Genomic DNA, 20,537 nt, shown 5'->3' on the forward strand with positions numbered 1-20,537 from the left:
TGGCCCCTAGAGAGGATGACAATGTTGCCTCCCTTGTCTGAGGGCTTGCAAATGATTGAAGTGTCATCAGCCAGAGTTCTCATTGCTTCTCGTTGTTTTTTGGTCAGATTAAATGACCTCTTTGTTGTGTGTTCGTCCCTTAATGTCACCAGATCCCTGATGACCGTCTCTGAGAAGGTATCGATGGCATCTGTTGCCCCTATTGGGACAAATTTAGACGCCAATCGTAATCCACTACTTGGTGAGTCCTGTGGAATATCGAGTCTCATCAATCTCTGGCTGAGAGTATTTGCTGTCATTGAAGTGGTGTTTTCTTGTCGAAGATCTTCTAGAAGTTCATAGGCTGTTAGATCATTGATATTTAAAAGATTTGTTTCTCTTGAATCCATTCTTATTAGTCTTGTCTCTTTGGTTGTTGGTTTAACCTTATGATATTTATGTAGCTTGATCTTACGGATGAACTTGAACAGGTCAATCCTTGTTTGTGTATACTCCAAGGTGTTGTTTGGGCAAAAGGTAAGTCCCAATCTTAGGACAGATTCCTCGCATGGTGTCAAAGTTCTTGTTGAGAGGTTTATTATGGTGAGTAGATCTTGCCTTTCTACCACCTGCCGCCCCTCTTGCTTCTGGTGACCCTTGAGCTTAGATTTGTTTTCGCTCTTCCTCTTCCAACCGCCTCTCCTTGTTTGTCTCCTTGATCGGGGGGCTTGTTCTTCCCGCCCCTCAACCAGTTTTGTCTGATGACCTTGCATTCCATTTGAAAAGGAGTTTTATTCAACTGGTTTGATGGACCAGCAGCGTCATCGTTCGATTCGTCACCCTCCGTGACACTTGATTCAGAGGTTTCTTCTGTTGGAGAGGCGGTTGGAAGAGGAAGAGCGAAAACAAATCTAAGCTCAAGGGTCACCAGAAGCAAGAGGGGCGGACAAGACTATTAAGAATGGATTCAAGAAAAACAGATCTTTTAAATATCAATGATCTAACAGCTTATGAACTTCTAGAAGATCTTCGACAAGAAAACACCACTTCTATACCAATGACAGCAAATACTCTCAGCCAGAGATTGATGAGACTCGATATTCCACAGGACTCACCAAATAGTGGATTACGATTGGCGTCTAAATTTTTCCCAATAGGGGCAACAGATGCCATCGATACCTTCTCAGAGACGGTCATCAGGGATCTGGTGACATTAAGGGACGAACACACAATGAAGAGGTCATTTAATCTGACCAAAAAACAACGAGAAGCAATGAGAACTCTGGCTGATGACACTTCAATCATTTGCAAGCCCTCAGACAAGGGAGGCAACATTGTCATCCTCTCTAGGGACCAATACATAGCAGAGGCTATGCGTCAACTAAGTGAGATTAAGTGTTATGAGCCTTGTACGAAGAAAACTTACACTGAAAGCCAAACAAATCTACACCAATTACTAAAGAAATGGCAGGATAAACAAATGTTGGATCTTGAAGAATATCTCTTTTTGAAAACAATGGATCTGATTCTTCCCACATTTTATCACTTGCCCAAAGTGCATAAAAACCGAGACAATCCCCCCGGAAGACCAATCATTTTGTCAATCGGTGGTTTGACGGAAAATCTATCAAAATTTCTAGATCATTACCTTTTTGAATTTGTACTTTCCTTAAAATCCTATGTGAGAGACACTTCTGACTTCATTGAAAAGATTGAACACATAGAATGGGACTCTGCTTATTGTCTTATAACTTTAGACATAACAAGCCTCTATACATGTATAGAACACACACAGGGAATTGAGGCAGTGGAGTACTTTCTGAAAAAACGCACATTAAATCTGGCACTGCATAATAAAATGCTGTTGGAAGTGATCGAATTCTGTCTGTACAATAATATTTTTCTATTCCAGGATAACATCTTCAGACAAGTATCTGGTACGGCAATGGGCTCCTGCTTCGCCCCCAGCTACGCGAACCTTTTCGTGGGATGGTGGGAGGAGCAGGTAGCCTGGGCCACGGGGAATGCAATCTGGACAGAAAAGACCATTGCCTGGTACAGATATATTAACGATCTGTTTTTAATTTGGAACGGTTCCATAGCAGAGGCAGAAGAATATATCAGATTGCTAAATGATAACAACTGCAATCTGAGATTTAGTGGAGATATCAGTAAGGTATCTGTGAATTATCTTGATCTGAGGGTGGAGGTGAAAGATGGCAAAATAGTCACTTCTCTCCATAGAAAACCAACTGCCGGCAATAGCGTCCTACACGCTTCAAGTGGACATCCTAGAAGGTTAGTTAACAGCATTCCTTACGGGGAATTCTTACGAATTCGCCGCAATTGTTCACTTAAAAGTGATTTTGAAAAAGCAGCAGATGCCTGCACAGTAAGCTTCATTGAAAGAGGTTATAAACCCAATCTTCTTAAGGATGCACGAAATCGAGTTAGACGTCTATCAAGGGATGTACTCTTTGAAAAGAAGATCAGAACTGAACAACAGGGAGGAAGGTTTCGGATGATCACTCCATACTCTTCTAACTCTAACAAACTAAGGTCAATCTTACAAAAACATTGGCATATCCTAAAAACAGACAACATAATTGGAATGGATATTTCCAGGGCCCCTATGATAATATTTAGGAAAGCCAGGTCTTTAAAAGATCAGTTGGTTCATAGCCATCTAGACCCAGCAACGAAACTAAAAGGCACCTTTAAAGATGCAAAGGGATTTTTTCCCTGTGGACGCTGTAAGGCCTGTGCTTTTAGCAAACGCGTCTTGTCCTATGATGTTCGAGGGGTAAAGGGAGGGAAAAAACTAACCAAATTTATGTCTTGTCATACTGGATATGCAGTTTATTGTTTGAGTTGCCCGTGCAAGATCCGATATGTGGGTAGCACCATCAATCCTGTAAAATTACGGATCTTAGAACATATGAGGGCAATTGCAAAGAAATATTTCTCTTATCCTGTTGCCCGCCATTTTGCCATAAAACATCAGAGCAACAGAGACTTCCTGCAATATTTCTGTTTGGACCATGTCCCCGAGCACATCAGGGGGGCAATCGTCTCCACAAACTCAGGAGACTAGAGTCACGATATATTGTTGACTTAGAAACCAAGGCTCCAGGAGGTTTTAATATTGGAGAAGAGTTGTCTGCACATTTGGGGTAAATTGGGAAAGAAAGATGCAATCTAGTTCTGAAAATATGTAATTGTTCAAATCTTGAAGACTGTTGTTTTGGTAAAAAATGAGTGCAATGCGTACTTTTCTACTTTCTTTCTCTTTTTACAAAATTTGTTCTGTGAAGATATAACTGACTAATGATGCACAGGTGATTAATAATTCTGAAATGTGTTGTGTTATTTTAAGGTGCGAGGAGAATTGTATTATATAGCATATACGAGTGAGATTGTTTAGAACAGAGGCAACCAGAGGGTTGCCATTGCCGATCCACGGCAGGATTTGTATAAGAACTTGAAATACAATATGATGGGTTATAAGACATGTAAAAATGGTTTTAGAACACCCTAGATTATCTTGTAAAATTGGTACACAATTCATGAATAATATGTTTGTGTAATGACAGTCTCGCTATCCCATTGCTAGATCAATGAGATAGGGTTAATACATTTACAAAAAATTGGACTAGTGGCAGCATTAATATGCTGCAATTGCCGATCCACGGCGATATTAATGTTTTGGGAATCATTTTGTTACATGTGGTAACCAAATCCCCTTTTGAAATGTTTAAACAGTATGCAAACTGTATGAGATTGACACTCTCTAAGATGGCGCCCGCATGAAATATTGAGGCAAAGTCTGTTGCTTATGTTATTCCCGACAACCCTTGCACTTTAAAAATGGAGCCGCGAAATGTATTCTTTATGACACTGACGAAGGGAGTTTTCCCGAAACGCGTCTGTTGAAATAAAATTTGGCTTTCAAACGCTTCTACGACCCCGCGAGTGCTGTGTGTCTTTGGAGTGAAACTGGCAAGGACATTCTTTGAAGCTTGAATATATATATTAAATATATATATATAAATGAGGGAGGCAGGAGTGGACTACGAATACCAGGGAGCCTCAACTGACCAGTCGACTGCGATGCCCACCAGGGGGCAATCATTCCATCAAGTCCCAAGAGTGAAGCCCACCGAGGGGTTAAAACACGTAAATCATGAGGCCAACGACATCTAACCTCTCCTCCTTTTGCCGATGCCACTAGCCCCCTTGAGAAAGGTCTATGTTTAGACCGAAATGCATTGGGACACAGAACGGCTAGACAACTGCTATCGAAATTAAAGACTTTCGAAATCACCTTCAGAAGTGCGACTCATCTTCTTTCCTGTAAAGAAACTTGCTGCCATATATATATATACATATATATTATATATATATATATATATATATATATATATATATATATATATATATATATATATATATATATATATATATATATATATATATTACCTACCGGCGGTCGCCAGTAGGTAGTTATGGTTAGGATTATTTTCAATAGAAAATCTCAACATTCTATTGTGAATAACTTTGGCGCCGGTTGAGGAATCTGCCTGAACATTTCCTCAAATTTGCCTTGCGGCGCTCCGGTCCTTCCCTGAAAGTTTGGGGGGAATTCGTCAAGCGTGGGCCGAGATAAAAGGGCGGTCCCAAAACGTGTTTTCCCCATGTTAATTTCCATAGGGTGGTCGACCTCACTTTTAGCCCGAACGGCTGAATGGATTTCCACCAAACTTGGCAAAATTGTAGGGACTGGTAGCCCGATGTGCCTTTGCTATGTCTCAAGATATGTGCTCCAGTGGATTTTAAATAATTTAGGTTAAAAAAAATATATATATCTATAAGCGCGCCCCGGTACGCGCTCTGGGGCGCTAACCAGCGCTCTACACGAGTTCGCGCGCGGAAAGCTGATTGGCTCTCGGGTGTCTGTCAACATTACAAACAGTCCGGAGCGGCCGCCATCTTGTGTCTCGGTAGGATCAAGACACAAGAGGTGGAAAAAACAAAGGGGAAAATTACCATAAGGGGGCAGAGTAGATCCCCCTTGACCCCCTAGGTTTGATGTGGGGGCTATAAAAGGGCTCCACGGGGCAAAATATATATTTTTTTGATTTGCGCGGGGGAGCGCCCGGTACGCGCACCGGGGAGTGTAACGGGGAGCGTTCCAAGGGGAAAAAAGAATGATAGAGTTTTAAAAAAATGTAGCCTTTTTTTATAATTTGGAGGTAGTTCTAAAAAGAACAGTTTTTTTCTTCTTTTTGTTGTTTTATATTTTTTTTAATGTTTTTTGGAACATTTTGTACTTTTTTTTGGCTTTTATGAACTATTTTATATTTTTTTTGTTTTTTTTATGGGGAGAAACAAAAAACAGGGAATTGAAAACGGCTCAACTGGAGCAAAAAAAAAAAATCAGGAAAAAATTAAGGATTTTTGGGGTATTTGTGGTTGTCACCAGCACGGTTGATGAGCGTTATGCTTTGCTCACCGTAGGTGATGGTCTTACCACAAAAAATACAAGAGATTTTGTATTGCCCAAACTTTGATTGAATGTTTGGGACCATCTCCCTTGTTTCTAGCCCCGATGGAGTGAGTTGATGGAGGTGCTGGGTGTACATTGGGGAGGGTTGCTGGCCAGTTCTCCCACCTCTGCCGCAGCATAGTTGTTTGGATGCTTGCGCTGCATGTGTCGAATCATGGTGTTATTACCAAATGAATATTTCTTATTAGGGTTCCCCCTTGAAAGTTCAATGCCACAGATTTTGCAAGTCACCTTTGGCGCATTGACTTTCTTCTTGCCCTCTGGGATGGAAAAAAACTCCCATACAATGTGCTGCCTTGGCCAGTATGGGGTATTGTCTTCTGGCAGCCACCTCCTCCCCTCCTCCTCCTACTCCTCCTCCTCCTCTTCTTCTTGACCACCAATGTGATGTTGTGGTGGTCCTCTTGGTGGTGGTGGTGGTGGTGCAGATGCTCCAGCTGCTGCTGCTACTGTAGCCATTATAAAGTACAAAATATTACTCTTAGATCTCCAAACAGGTCTTCCTCAGTCAAAGGACAAAGTCAGAATAAGGAAAAAAGGTGGGGGCTTTCATCATTTGGAAAAGAAACTGTCCTGAACCGATGAAAAGTGTTATTTGTAGGTCACATGACCCGGGCTTTCATCATTTAGAAACCAAAACTGTTCTGAACCAATAAAAGGTGTTATTTTCAGGTCACATGACCCGAGGCGCTTACGTGACGCGCCCCCGAGGCGCGCCACTTGCTCACGTTGTGCGATCGTATTCGCTCGAGTGCTTCCGGGTGCGCTTACGCCATGCGTATCACGCAGACGCGGCTACGCGATACGGCACGATGATGTTTTCGTTCGCGGCAATAGCGCTAACGGGACGCTCACCGGTCCGCGACCCGGGGCGCTCCAGAAAACTGCGCTTACCGGTGCGCACACCGGGGCGCGCACCGGGAGCGCACCGGGAGCGCACCAGGGCAAAAAAAAAATAGTATTATATAAATATACAATATAGGGTTCATTATAAAAAATATTACATTTCATAGGTTTAAGGCCCTATATATAGTTAGGAATTAGCATTTAAAAAACCTATGAAATTCACTGAAAAAACCATAGGTTTCACACCAGTTATAGTTAGGAATTAGCATTTAAAAAACCTATTAAATTCACTGAAAAAAACATATTTTCACACCAGTTATAGTTAGCTGGAAATTTTACTGACATAAAACGATAGAAATTCCAACGTTATAGTTAGTTGGACTCACTATAACTTGCGCGCCTGCAATGCACTGCTGATGACGTCACATATTACATCACTCATGACATCGTCAGTGACATCACTCATGACATCACTTATGAAACCATCTTTGTGACAGCCTGACAGACCTCCTTTTAGTGTAATGTAACCCTTGAAACACATATTTAAAAATAGAAACTAACATTTTCAAAAAAATGGAGATACCCATACCAGTTACAACAACCAATTCAGTAATTCCACCATCTATATACACATCCACTCATTCACCAACAGTTCTATATAGTCACTCATACATATACTCACTCATCATATGTAGTGATACATCTATACATCCTGTTATATACCGACAGTCATCCAAAAGTTACTCACACACATACTCACACATGCAAATAAATTATTGAACATCCACTTATTTGCATATACAACTATACACACACTTCCTCTCTTAAACAATCACTTATAGAAACACATACTTATTTAAACAGGAACTCTTACAATCTCTTACTCTCACATATACTCACTTATATACATCAAAACTCACATACACTAGATTAAAATATATGTCATTACTAAAAAAGACAATAGTGAGACAGTCATTCACTCACTAACACACACATATACACACTCATCCACCCATACAGTCCTGCACATATGCTGTCTTAAAAACACATCCAAACAGTGAGTCAGTCAGCAACCCATGCAGCCACTTATACACAAAGTAAAACACTGATACATATATTTCAATATTTAAAAGTTACTCGCTAATATATGTATTCAATAAGATACACTTATTAAGGCAGTTAACCAATCATTTAAAAAAAAACATCCATTTACACACTTATTTAACCATTTATTCTTCCATAAACCTTTACAAATACATATATAAAACATATTGTTTTTTCAGAAAGACACACATTCACTGGCTGGTGTCATCAGTGATGTCATGAGTGATGTCACTGACGATGTCATGAGTGATGTAATATGTGACGTCATCAGCAGTACATTACAGGCGCGCAAGTTATAGTGAGTCCAACTAACTATAACATTGGAATTTCTTTGGTTTTATGTCAGTAAAATCTCCAGCTAACTATAACTGGTGTGAAACCTATGGTTTTTCAGTGAATATATATATATATATATATATATATATATATATATATATATATATATATATATATATATATATATATATATATATCCAGGCTCACTGCTCCAAAGTTCGGGGCACTCTTGCAGCGGGTGCTAGTCCAAGCGCGTCAGAGCTTCGCGCTTGAAATATGAAAGCTCTCTCCCTCCCAGTCCCGGGTGGAAATAAGGACAGCACACACGGGAATTCTCGTTAGTAGCAACTTTACTTGCACAGACGCGTTTCGGAAGCCACGCTTCCTTCCTCAATGTTTGTTACACGCAATGCGCGATCAGGCGCCATTTTATTTCAAAATACACAAACAACTCACGTTGGTAAGCATAGAGAGGGGACTGACGCGTGAGCGCCATCTTGCTAGTGCATGTGATTCTTACAGTAGCATGACTGAGATTAAACAACACATTCTTTTAGTGGTTGCTAATGTTCATAAACATTTTCGAAAAAACCTCACATATTTACAACGAGGAATTTACAGCGTAATATTGCCGTGGATCGGCAAGTAACCCTCTCCTTAATACGGTGGGCAATGGACTGTGATCTCGCCGTGGATCGGCTTGTGGCAACACGGAGGTTGCCATTTAAGTTTCCATTGGCCCCGTATACAAATTTGTACCAATCAGTGTTGAATGATTAATTCCAAAATATTAAAAAAGTTGCAAAGTATTGAACAATAATCCAGGAATTACCAAAAATACTAGAGAATTATCAAGTACGTGGTGCAGTATTAGTAAAAAACTCTCAATTCATTCTAAAGCACCATAACCATTGGTCACAGAAAAACACATATTACAGAAACCATGATCATTTAGCTGTAATTATTTGATGTCCATACTTGAGATACTGCATTGCTGGCATTTTAGCTCCCTAAATGCACAGTCAATTCCTCCCCACAGTTCAATCCCAAGGGGGCCTTTGTTTGGCAGTCTGTAATGTAATGGGATTCTAACCTACGAAGTTTTTGTAGTTTATCCCCTCCCCTTATGTTGTCAGAGATTGCGTCCAGGCAAAAATACTGTAACAGATTCCTGTCGCTCTTGTGTTTAATGGAAAAATGTCTTGCGACAGGGTATGTGAAATCTCTGTTTACTATGGCCCGCATATGTTCTAAAATACGCAATTTCACAGGGTTTATAGTGCTGCCTATATACCTAAGCCCGCAAGGGCAGAGGAGGCAATAGACTGCAAATGGGGAAGTACAGGTAAGGAATTGATTAATTCTCTTTTTGTTTCTACAACCCACGATTTCGTAAGAGTAAACCCTTTTACTGTTGGCACAGGCCTTGCATCGGCCACATGGGGAGAACCCTTTTGCATCTTTTAATTTCCCTGTACGTGTGGGGATTGGTGACAGGTGACTATGTACCAAAGTATCCCTCAACGAACGCGCTCTTCTGAAAGTTATTAAGGGATTTACAGGTATATCACTCCCAATGATATTGTCTTTTTGCAGTATGTGCCAGTGTCTTTTCAGGATGTTCCTCAGTTGTTGGCAGTCTTTAGAGTATGATGTTATCATCCTGAATTTTTCTGTGTCAGTAGTGGGTTTATGTTTCTTTACAAACAAAGTCTGTCTGGGTTGTGTCCTTACTCTGTCTAAGGTATTGCATAACATTTGCTTGTTGTACCCCCTGGCCTCAAATCTATCAATACTTTCCTGAGCTGCCAGCTCAAAGTCGTCATTGGTGGAACAGTTACGTTTCAACCGTAGAAGCTCACCATACGGTATACTTCTGATGAGTTTCTGGGGATGATTGCTTGACGCATGTAACGTACTATTTCCCGCTGTAGGCTTCCTATAAATGGAAGTTTGAATGCTGTTGTCAATCACTTCAATCTTTAGGTCTAGGTATACCGCCTCACTCACACTTGCATGACCAGTGAAAATAAGGTTGCAGTTGTTATCATTCAACACTTTAACATATTGCCAAGCTGTCTCTACCGAACCATTCCAGACTATGCACAAATCGTCAATGTAACGATACCATGAGACGATACAGTTCGACCACTGTTCTCTCTCGGGGCCCCAGGCCTCCTGCTCCTCCCACCAGCCCACGAATAAATTCGCGTAGCTGGGGGCGAAGCAGGAACCCATGGCGGTGCCGGAGAGCTGTCTAAACAGGTCATCCTGGAATAAAAAGATGTTGTTATATAGACAGAATGCAATTAGCTCCATCAACATAGCATTATGCTGGGCATATTTCAAGAGTCTCTTCCCTAGGAAGTACTGGATCGCCTTCATTCCTTGTGCGTGTTCAATGCTCGTGTAGAGACTTGTGATGTCAAGGGTCAATAGGCAATAGCCTGGTTGCCATTCAATTGCTTCGATCTTCTCAATAAAGTCAGCAGTGTCTCGGATGTAAGACTTTAGACCCAAAACCATTTCAAACAGGAAATAATCCAGAAATTTAGATAGATTCTCGGTTAGGCTGCCCATGGATGAAATAATGGGGCGCCCAGGTGGTTTATCCATCCTCTTATGTACTTTGGGCAAGTAATAAAAGGTGGGGGTAATGGGGTGTGTTGTTTTCAAGAAGAGATACTCTTCGGTATCAAGCATCTGTTTGTCATGCCATTTTTTGAGTAGTCCATGCAGTTCTTCGATACTGGACTGATATCTTTGTTTAGTGGTCAATTCATAACAAGACTTGTCCTGCAATTGTCGCATAGCTTCTTGGACGTAATCTACACGTGACAGAATAACAACATTGCCTCCTTTATCTGAGGGTTTGCAGATTATTGATGTATCCTCGGCCAGTGTTTTTATAGCCATTCGTTGTTTTTCAGTTAAGTTGTTCTGGCGTCCCCAAGGTTTTTTATGTATGCGCATTTTTCTGAGATCCCTTATTACCAACTCTGAGAAAGTGTCTATCATGTCGGTTTGTGTCGGAGGCACAAATTTAGACTTCAATTTAAGACGACTCGTAGGAGCCTCTTGTTCGATATCCACAGCCCTTAGTCTCTGAGTCAGGCTGTCCGGTGGGATAGGTATCGTGTTTGCTGCGCTCTCCAATCGTAATTCTTCCAACAGTTCCAGAGTGGTTAATTCATTCACTTTCAATAGGTCAGTGTCTTTATAACGGGATCGAATTATTTTAGCTTCATCCGCAGTTGGTTTGGTCTTGAAGAATTTATGCAGGCCTGTGCCAACAGTAAAAGGGTTTACTCTTACGAAATCGTGGGTTGTAGAAACAAAAAGAGAATTAATCAATTCCTTACCTGTACTTCCCCATTTGCAGTCTATTGCCTCCTCTGCCCTTGCGGGCTTAGGTATATAGGCAGCACTATAAACCCTGTGAAATTGCGTATTTTAGAACATATGCGGGCCATAGTAAACAGAGATTTCACATACCCTGTCGCAAGACATTTTTCCATTAAACACAAGAGCGACAGGAATCTGTTACAGTATTTTTGCCTGGACGCAATCTCTGACAACATAAGGGGAGGGGATAAACTACAAAAACTTCGTAGGTTAGAATCCCGTTACATTATAGACTGCCAAACAAAGGCCCCCTTGGGATTGAACTGTTGGGAGGAATTGACTGTGCATTTAGGGAGCTAAAATGCCAGCAATGCAGTATCTCAAGTATGGACATCAAATGATTACAGCTAAATGATCATGGTTTCTGTAATATGTGTTTTTCTGTGACCAATGGTTATGGTGCTTTAGAATGAATTGAGAGTTTTTTACTAATACTGCACCACGTACTTGATAATTCTCTAGTATTTTTGGTAATTCCTGGATTATTGTTCAATACTTTGCAACTTTTTTAATATTTTGGAATTAATCATTCAACACTGATTGGTACAAATTTGTATACGGGGCCAATGGAAACTTAAATGGCAACCTCCGTGTTGCCACAAGCCAATCCACGGCGAGATCACAGTCCATTGCCCACCGTATTAAGGAGAGGGTTACTTGCCGATCCACGGCAATATTACGCTGTAAATTCCTCGTTGTAAATATGTGAGGTTTTTTCGAAAATGTTTATGAACATTAGCAACCACTAAAAGAATGCGTTGTTTAATCTCAGTCATGCTACTGTAAGAATCACATGCACTAGCAAAATGGCGCTCACGCGTCAGTCCCCTCTCTATGCTTACCAACGTGAGTTGTTTGTGTATTTTGAAATAAAATGGCACCTAATCGCGCATTGCGGTGTAACAAACATTGAGGAAGGAAGCGTGGCTTCCGAAACGCGTCTGTGCAAGTAAAGTTGCTACTAACGAGAATTCCCGTGTGTGCTGTCCTTATTTCCACCCGGGACCGGGAGGGAGAGAGCTTTCATATATATATATATATATATATATAATATTTCTGCTTAGAAAGTGCTAAATGTAAAACATTAAAAATTGTAAATTAATTTAATATAAAATAAATATTTTTCAATAATAGTGTCATACTATATATATATATATATATATATATATATATATATATATATATATATATATATATATATATATATATATATATATATATATATATATATATATATAACATCCATCGAGTTGCCGGCGGCAGCCGTTAGCCAGCATACAGGTACACAGACTCCATTAATAATCACCGCAAGCCAGACTTCGATGTGAAAGGTTATTTATTCCAACAAATGGTGGTGGTGGTGCCAGTCATCAGACGCGTTTCGGACTTGCGTCCTTGCTCACTGATGAGCGGGTGATGTGGAGGTCACGTATATATACAGGTTTGGTACACATTTGAATTTCGCGCCTTAACAAATACTAGACATAGATGGTGGACTAACATGAAAAGTCACATCCCAAACCCAGTTTGTAGGCGCCATTTTGTAATGGTCAAAGGTAGAATACAATTGTATACCATATCCATCTACTGTTATTACAAATTCACTGCATTAGATTTAATCAAATCAAATCACATCACAAACAATTTATAATGCTACAATTTTAAATAAAGGGGATTTTGCACCCATTATCCAAAAAATTGACGTTTGTCACATATGTGCGCTCTTATAAATATATGATCGGTACAAATACTCAAAATATATACAAGATAGACTTAATACATGCATCAATGCAGGGCACAATAACCCATTATGGCAAGAGGTGATGTAGAAAAAATTGACACTCTGTCACCTTTGATCGTAATGCAGTCTGTGCTTAGAACATGATGTAATTATACAACATTCTGTGAAAGTTGGGCAATGTCTGTACAAATACGTTAACAACATGACAAAAGTTTTATTCCTCATTAAAAACTTTGTGTTTACTGTGGATAGAATAACAAAACTCCATGTATATACGATCAGTAGTCGGGCTAATTCCATCAGTATACTGTACCATATGGTACCTTGTTTGGAACATTAGTAAAAACTCGAACCTGATCATATTATGTAGGGCATTATCATGGTGGTGTGGTCGAGGGAATCTAGACCTGCCTCCTACATACCCTACAATTTCTAAACAGTCATGTGTTAACCAAAGTGGACCCAGCTTAGACTAGTCTAATTGTAGATGGTAATGTATTCCATAGTCGGACACTCCAAACATAAGTGAAGGCTAAAAAAGGAACATCTCATACAAATAACATGAGAGCCTTAGAGATGTGTGATGTGTGAAAAGTAAAGTGCTATAATGTGGAAAAATCAATACATAGGTTTTGTTCGCGCAGAACTCTACGTGCCCAAATTGTTTCATCAGCTGACTCTCAGAGTCTAAATATAGTTAGGCAGGACAATGCTGATATGACTGAGAAAAGAAGGATCACATTAAGAATTATCTATACAATAAATGCAATCTGGCTGTGCAGTGCAATAACAGAGGCTCAAAGTTCAGAGTGTTGAATAAATACTCCAGAATACATACATCTCTTATGTTAGAAGCAGGGATCATATAGCTGCATGTAAAGGATGTAAACATGGCTAAGATTACAGGAAATTGCGAAGGTCCTCCCCTATATTCAATCCCCCCGGATGTTTACTATTAAGCATGATAATGTACTTGGACTCTAGTTGGCGTAAACGTTTCTCATTATCCCCTCCTTTTTTGTTCGGAATGATGGCATCGATCACAAAGCATTTCAGATGATTTAAGTTCTGGTTGTGAACTGATTGGAAATGCCTAGCAACTGGGTATGTGGGGTCCGCATTAACTATGGCCCGTAGGTGTTGGAGAATACGTAGGTATACTGCCCCTTTTGTGCTTTCCACGTACATAAGGTCACAACTGCATTGTAATACGTAAACTGCCAATTCAGTGAGGCATGTATAATGGGATTTAAGCATGATGGGTTGAGTGTCAAAAGGTGTCGGGCAAGATCTGGTGTTTACACCGAATTTGCACGCTCGACAACTGATACAGCGGAAGAATCCCTTACGAGGGGACAGCCAATTTTCTGAAGGTGTTTCTGGGCTATTCCTGACCAAGTTATTCCGCATGGAATATGCTCTTCTAAAGGTGATAGTGGGGGACTGTGGCATAATGTCTCTAAGGATATTGTCAGTTAGGATGATTGGCCATTCGCGTTTTATCAATCTAGTTATTTCCTTAGCCTGACGACTATAGCCAGTTATCAGACGTATAGTATTGCAATCATGTGCCTCAGTAGGGGAGACATTGGTACTAGATCTAAGGGGGTCAAGGAGTGTTTGCCTGTCCATTCTGTTGGCTTTTCTCATACTAGAAAGTAACTTTCCATTGTCATAACCCCTTGCTAGAAGCCGCTGTTTACATCCCTCTTGGTGATGATCTCTTTCTTCCATTGTACTGCATGATCTGTGGATTCTTAAAAATTCCCCATATGGGATGGCAGCTATAGTGTGTTTGGGGTGGAAGCTGTGGGCATGTAGGATGGCGTTTCCTGAAGTTGTTTTTCTGAACAAACTGGTTGTAATTTTGCCATCGTAAATTTTCACATGCACATCTAAGAATGTAGCTACATCCTTGCTAATTTCTGCTGAGAATTTTAGATTCATTGGGTTATTGTTAATGTTCTCAACAAATGTTTCAGCTTCTAAAACGCTACCATGCCAAATGATGAAAATATCATGTATATACCTCCAGTACTTAATGATGTTATTTTTCCACCATGTTTCATGGGCAACCCTGAGGACATGCTCCTCCCACCACCCTACGTGGAGGCCCGCATAGGTGGGGGAAAAACATGCCCCCATCGCCACCCCTCTTTGCTGTTTGAATACCTCATTACTAAATACAAAAACATTGTTATTTAAACATGTTTCTATCATGGATAAAAGCATCATGTTATGGCGATGGAATTCAATAGGTCTCTGGTCAAGATAATATTTTACCGCACTGATGCCATCCATGTGATCAATGCTTGTATAAAGCGAGGCAACGTCCATGGTGATGAGGAGGTGATCAGCAGACCAAGTACATTGGTTGAGTTTGTATAGAAAATCAGTGGAATCCTTGAGGTATGCTGGTAACTTGAGAACGAAGTCTTGCAGTTAAAAGTCGATGTATTTTGACGTGTTCTCAAAGACACCATTTATGGCGGATACAATCGGCCTTCCAGGCACTGGTGTGGTCTGTTTGTGCACTTTTGGAATGAAATATATATTGGGAATCACCGGGTGTAATTTGTGCAAAAATTTCAGTTCATCCCTTGATATTAAACCGTCCCTTTTCCATTGATGTAATTTCTTTGCATACGAGTCTTCTATGGTTTTTACTGCTCTAATGTCAATCTTACTATAGCAGGTAAGGTCATTGAGCTGACGATATGCTTCCTGAATATAGTCCACTTATATATATATATATATATATATATATATATATATATATATATATATATATATATATATATATATATATACCCAACTTGCCAACATGTAGAGAAATGGAGCCGCACTCACGGTTGCCTTGCAAACTCTTTAATTTAACAATGATGGTGGCAGTCCTGACACGTTTTGTTTATTATTTCACGGCATGCTGGTCCTTGTGGGTCATTTGGCAGTAAAAATTTTCAAACCCTCCAGTGGGTAGTGCATTTTGTTTTTCTTCAATGTTGTTTATTTCAGTATAATCAATGTCAGTCAGCAATCATGTCCAAAACAACTTATTTTCGAAGCTGCTTAGAAACCATACAGTAGACACTCTTCGGTGACAGCCCCTTTCCATTATCACGAGCACATCTTGTGGTTCCTGAGGGGAAAGTCTGGCGCACTTACTGGTTGTGCGTAACTCCCGCAGCTGAACCAAGCTGCTTTACATATACCCAACTCTCCAACATGTAGAGAAATGGAGCCGCACTCACGGTTGCCTTGAGAACTCTTTAATTTAACAATGATGGTGGCAGTCCTGACGCGTTTCGTTCACAGTGAACTTTCTCAAAGGTAAGCCACGCACTAATTTAATACTGTTAAAGTCCCCACATCGATTGCCTCTCTTTATAGTTTCCGTCCCTCTGGTGGACACAGTATATATATATATATATACGGCATTATACTTGGGTCCATTTGACAAATTAATTAATTAATAACTTAGATAATTTAGATTGTTTAGAAATTATTTAAACTATCATTTATACCTATGAGACCATATAAACCCTCAAAAGCATTTCTCTTGAAGGGTGATATGCCGATCCACGGCAACACAAACACCAAAACTCCACTCAAAGATGGCCCCCATGGATGCGCTATGGTTGTGGTCCGTCTTTCATGTTTACAACGCACCTACAGAATATGTATGGCTCACCTGCTAGGCTCGATTGACACCGAGGAAGGCTTGTAGCTGAAACGCGTCTGTCTTACTCTGTTTGAAAAATAAAACTAAGTACTAGCACCAGTCTGGTCTCCGAGTGCTGTTTCCTCACCGAGGAGTTGAGGAATTGGAGCTGCATATATATATATATATATATATATATATATATATATATATATATATATATATATATATATATATATATATATATATATACAATATTTATGCTTAGAAAGTGCTAAATGTAAAACATTAAAAATTGTAAATTAATTTAATATAAAATAAATATTTTTCAATAATAGTTTCATACTATATAAATCTATACTACCATTATAAAGAGAGAACTGTGTCCTTTGAGCCAGGTAAACTCGAAAAGTACACCACCAATCCAAACACCCAATACATGTTTGAAAACGTCAGGGCAAGCAAAAGGACATAGGGTATATAAATTTAAAAAAGAAACGTTATTTAGAAAATGTATATTGAAAAAAATAGTAGTCCCTCCAAAATAGCGCCGGCCGCGACTTGCGTGCTCACGTCAGGAGCTCTGGGAGGAGCGGCGTCTGAGGAACAACGGATATGGTGCAGGGGAGGAGCAGAGACCTGAGGAGCAGCGGACAGGCCAGCGGCGGTGCAAGCAGCGGAGAGGTGGACATGGCGCAGGGGAGGAGCGGCGTCGGACAGGCGGTAAGGAGCAGAGAGGCGAGGAACAGTAAACTGAGGAGCCGCGGATCAGGTAAGCCTCCGGGGACAATGTCGGGGCAGGCGGGTGTCAGGTCAGTCGGGGGACGGGGATCGGCTGAGGAAAGTTCACAAGATGCACAGATACTCCTGCTAACATTTGGGGTTACTGCAACACACTGTAGTATGTCGGGCCAGGCGGGGGATGAGATGTTGGGATGCACAGATACTCCTGCTACCATTTGGGGTTACTGCAACACGCTTTAATAATGAATAAATGCATGTGTATCTTTATGGAGCACAGAGGCGAAAGTGAGAGTCTCGGGGGCATAACAATCACCACCTCATCTGTCTTCCCATTCACTGTCAAAATCTACTTGGTAGTAGACCCCACCATGAAGACAGGTGACTGCACCTTACACTGGGGCAGCCGGGGGTCAGGGCAGGCGGGGACGGGGCGGGGGAGGGCACGGGCTACCGGGAAATGTCGGGGCAGGCGGGGGTAGGGGAAGCCTGAATGCTCCCGGACAAGGTCGGGACGGGCTGCTAGTATATATATATATATATATATATATATATATATATATATATATATATATATATGAAATACAAGCTGCTCCTCGGATTTCACAGCGTTTCAGGCAGCAGCGCACGCCGGCAAACGAGGGAGACGGACCACAGGAATCAGCAAGGATGGTTTATTGTTGCAACCACACAGAGAACAGCTACACGTTTCAGGCTGACTTGCCCTTGTTCACACTGCAACATTACAACACATTAAATGCTTATTTTATATTTGCTCAACTATGTGAACACCCACTCTTAGTGACATCACCTATCACATGATATATAAATAAAAAGTGAAGAAATACTACCACTTGTAGTTTTAGCAGCATGGTTTCTACACATTTAAACTCACAGGATAAATCCCAATATGACAAGATTCGCAATTACAGTCAAAGAAGAATAATGACATATGTTTTAAAATAAATAAAATAAAACTATGTCTGGATATTACTTCATACATTTGGCAAAATTGATTTTTTATAACTGTATAAATACATACTTATGACTTCACTTGAAGACCCTAAATTGAAGGAGTCTTCTGGACGTATGCTGTATGCAAAAAAACTTGTCAATAACTGTAAACTCCATGTGCAAAATTCAGCAAAGCAGCAATAGATGGAAAAGTGCAATTAAGTTGTGCAGATATATGTGCAAAGCAAGCAGAATAAAGTGCAAAACTGACGACATCAAGAGATAATATCATTTTCATATTAAGAACATCTCAGATATATAGTATGACCCTAATATGTATATCCTCCTCCAATCAGCTCGCCTTCGCTGACTCTCCTGGCGCTCTTAGGCGGTGCGTAACCCCATGTCTGAGTCCAGCCCTAAAATATCAACCACTTCTCTCTACCAGGACAAGAAGAGGAAAGAAAATACGAAGAGAAGAGGAGAGGAGAGGGGAAGGGGGAAACATGAGATAAGTAATTATGGTACAAATGGGTGTGAAGATAGGAAAGTAGAAAAGGGAATCCAAAACAAGTCAGATTTGATTTTCTGAGATAACGTTGATGATGAGACAGTAGAGATTCTATGTTCAATGCAAATAAGGTTCCTCCACATTAACGTACACATTTTAGAATTATCTTTCCAACAAGTTAAAATTGTTTTAAATGCAAGAGAAATAAAAAGATCAAACAGTTTCAACTTTGGTGATATTACAATGGAATATCTTAGAGGACGTAGACCAACTGGATTTCCAGAATTTGAAAACATTGGAACAATAATTAAGTGTAAAAATCTGCCATCCGAGGAGAGACAAGGCCAACAAAGGGGAGAAGAAAAGGAATGAATCAATGTGGGCAGAAGTGCAAACAGTTCTGTGTAGAGGAAAAATAAAGATTGAGTAATATTAGCAGCTCTTGAGGTAGTGAACATTTTATGCCATAGTTTGTTCCATTTGTTAGTGGAAAGGGATATAGAAAGGTCTTGTTCCCAAGCTAATTCAATGGTGGATTTTGGTCTATCAAATATGGGAGTAGACAAAAGCTTGTATATAACAGAAGCTTAGGGAGTGGAGTCAGGGAGAATTGTGTTCAAAGGGGTCAGGATGCAAATAAAATGGGGTCATCAGAAAAAAATTTGGACAACAAGAATGACTGTGAAGCATTTGATATTTGTGAGTATTATGGAAAGTAGGATAGAGGCAACGTTCTTGTAATATAGTAAAGGGTATGACAGAGTTATGAGATATTAGTTGATGAACATAAAAAATACCCTTTTTTTCCAGTGTTTGAAGTAGAATGATTTGTGTTGAAACATAATTAATTTTTTATACCAAATGGTAGAGATAAGAAATGCTTGCTGAAAGGTAGCACCATCTGTAAACAATGAATGTATCAAGTGTTAGGAATATTTTAAAATATGTTATTGAGAAATGAAGGTACAGTTGGACACAGAGCAAATGTCGGAAAAGGAGAATTCATGTAGGAAAGAGCGCTCAAAAGTAATACATCTAGGTATCGGTAGATAGAAAAAGAGGTAAGGAAGAATTAAGTGAATTTTGAATCTTAAGTTTTAGTGCATCAAAATTGTGTAAAAGACTGTGAGTGATAGTAGGCGAGAACCATACATTGAGATATTCAATTTTAGAGGGACACCATTTGAAATTGGTGCCAAAAAAACATATATTGATAACAGGTGGAGTTTAAAGGTTGGACCTCAGTTTTAGAAAAATGTAGTTAGTAGCCAGAAACTTTAGAGTATAAATCAATTACCTGTAAAAAAGGTGGCAGAGAGGAAGGAGATTTAGAGAGATAGATCTAGATGTCATCTGAATAAGCAGATGATTTAATTTCTTGGGATTTATGTTGAAAACCAGTTATTAAGGGGTTATGCCGAATGCGTTGAAGGAAAGATTCAAGGCACAAAGGAAATGAAAGAGGGGAAAGTGGACAACCTTGTCTGGTGCTCTATTAAAATATAGTGACAAAAGACCATTGACAGAAACAGATGCTCAATGTTCAGAGTATAATAATTTAATAAATGAAATACATTTGGGACTGAAACCAAACCATGGAAGAGTTTTGAACATGAATTTATATGATCAAATGCTTTTTCTGCATCAAGGGATAATGCAGCTATAGGATCAGGATACTTTTATCCCAACAAAAGAATATTAGAGAACATCCTAGCGTTATCAGAAGTAAGTCGTCCTTTAATAAAACCGAATT

Source organism: Lissotriton vulgaris, unplaced genomic scaffold (assembly GCF_964263255.1).
Source record: "Lissotriton vulgaris unplaced genomic scaffold, aLisVul1.2 SCAFFOLD_1100, whole genome shotgun sequence".
Taxonomy (NCBI): domain Eukaryota; kingdom Metazoa; phylum Chordata; class Amphibia; order Caudata; family Salamandridae; genus Lissotriton; species Lissotriton vulgaris.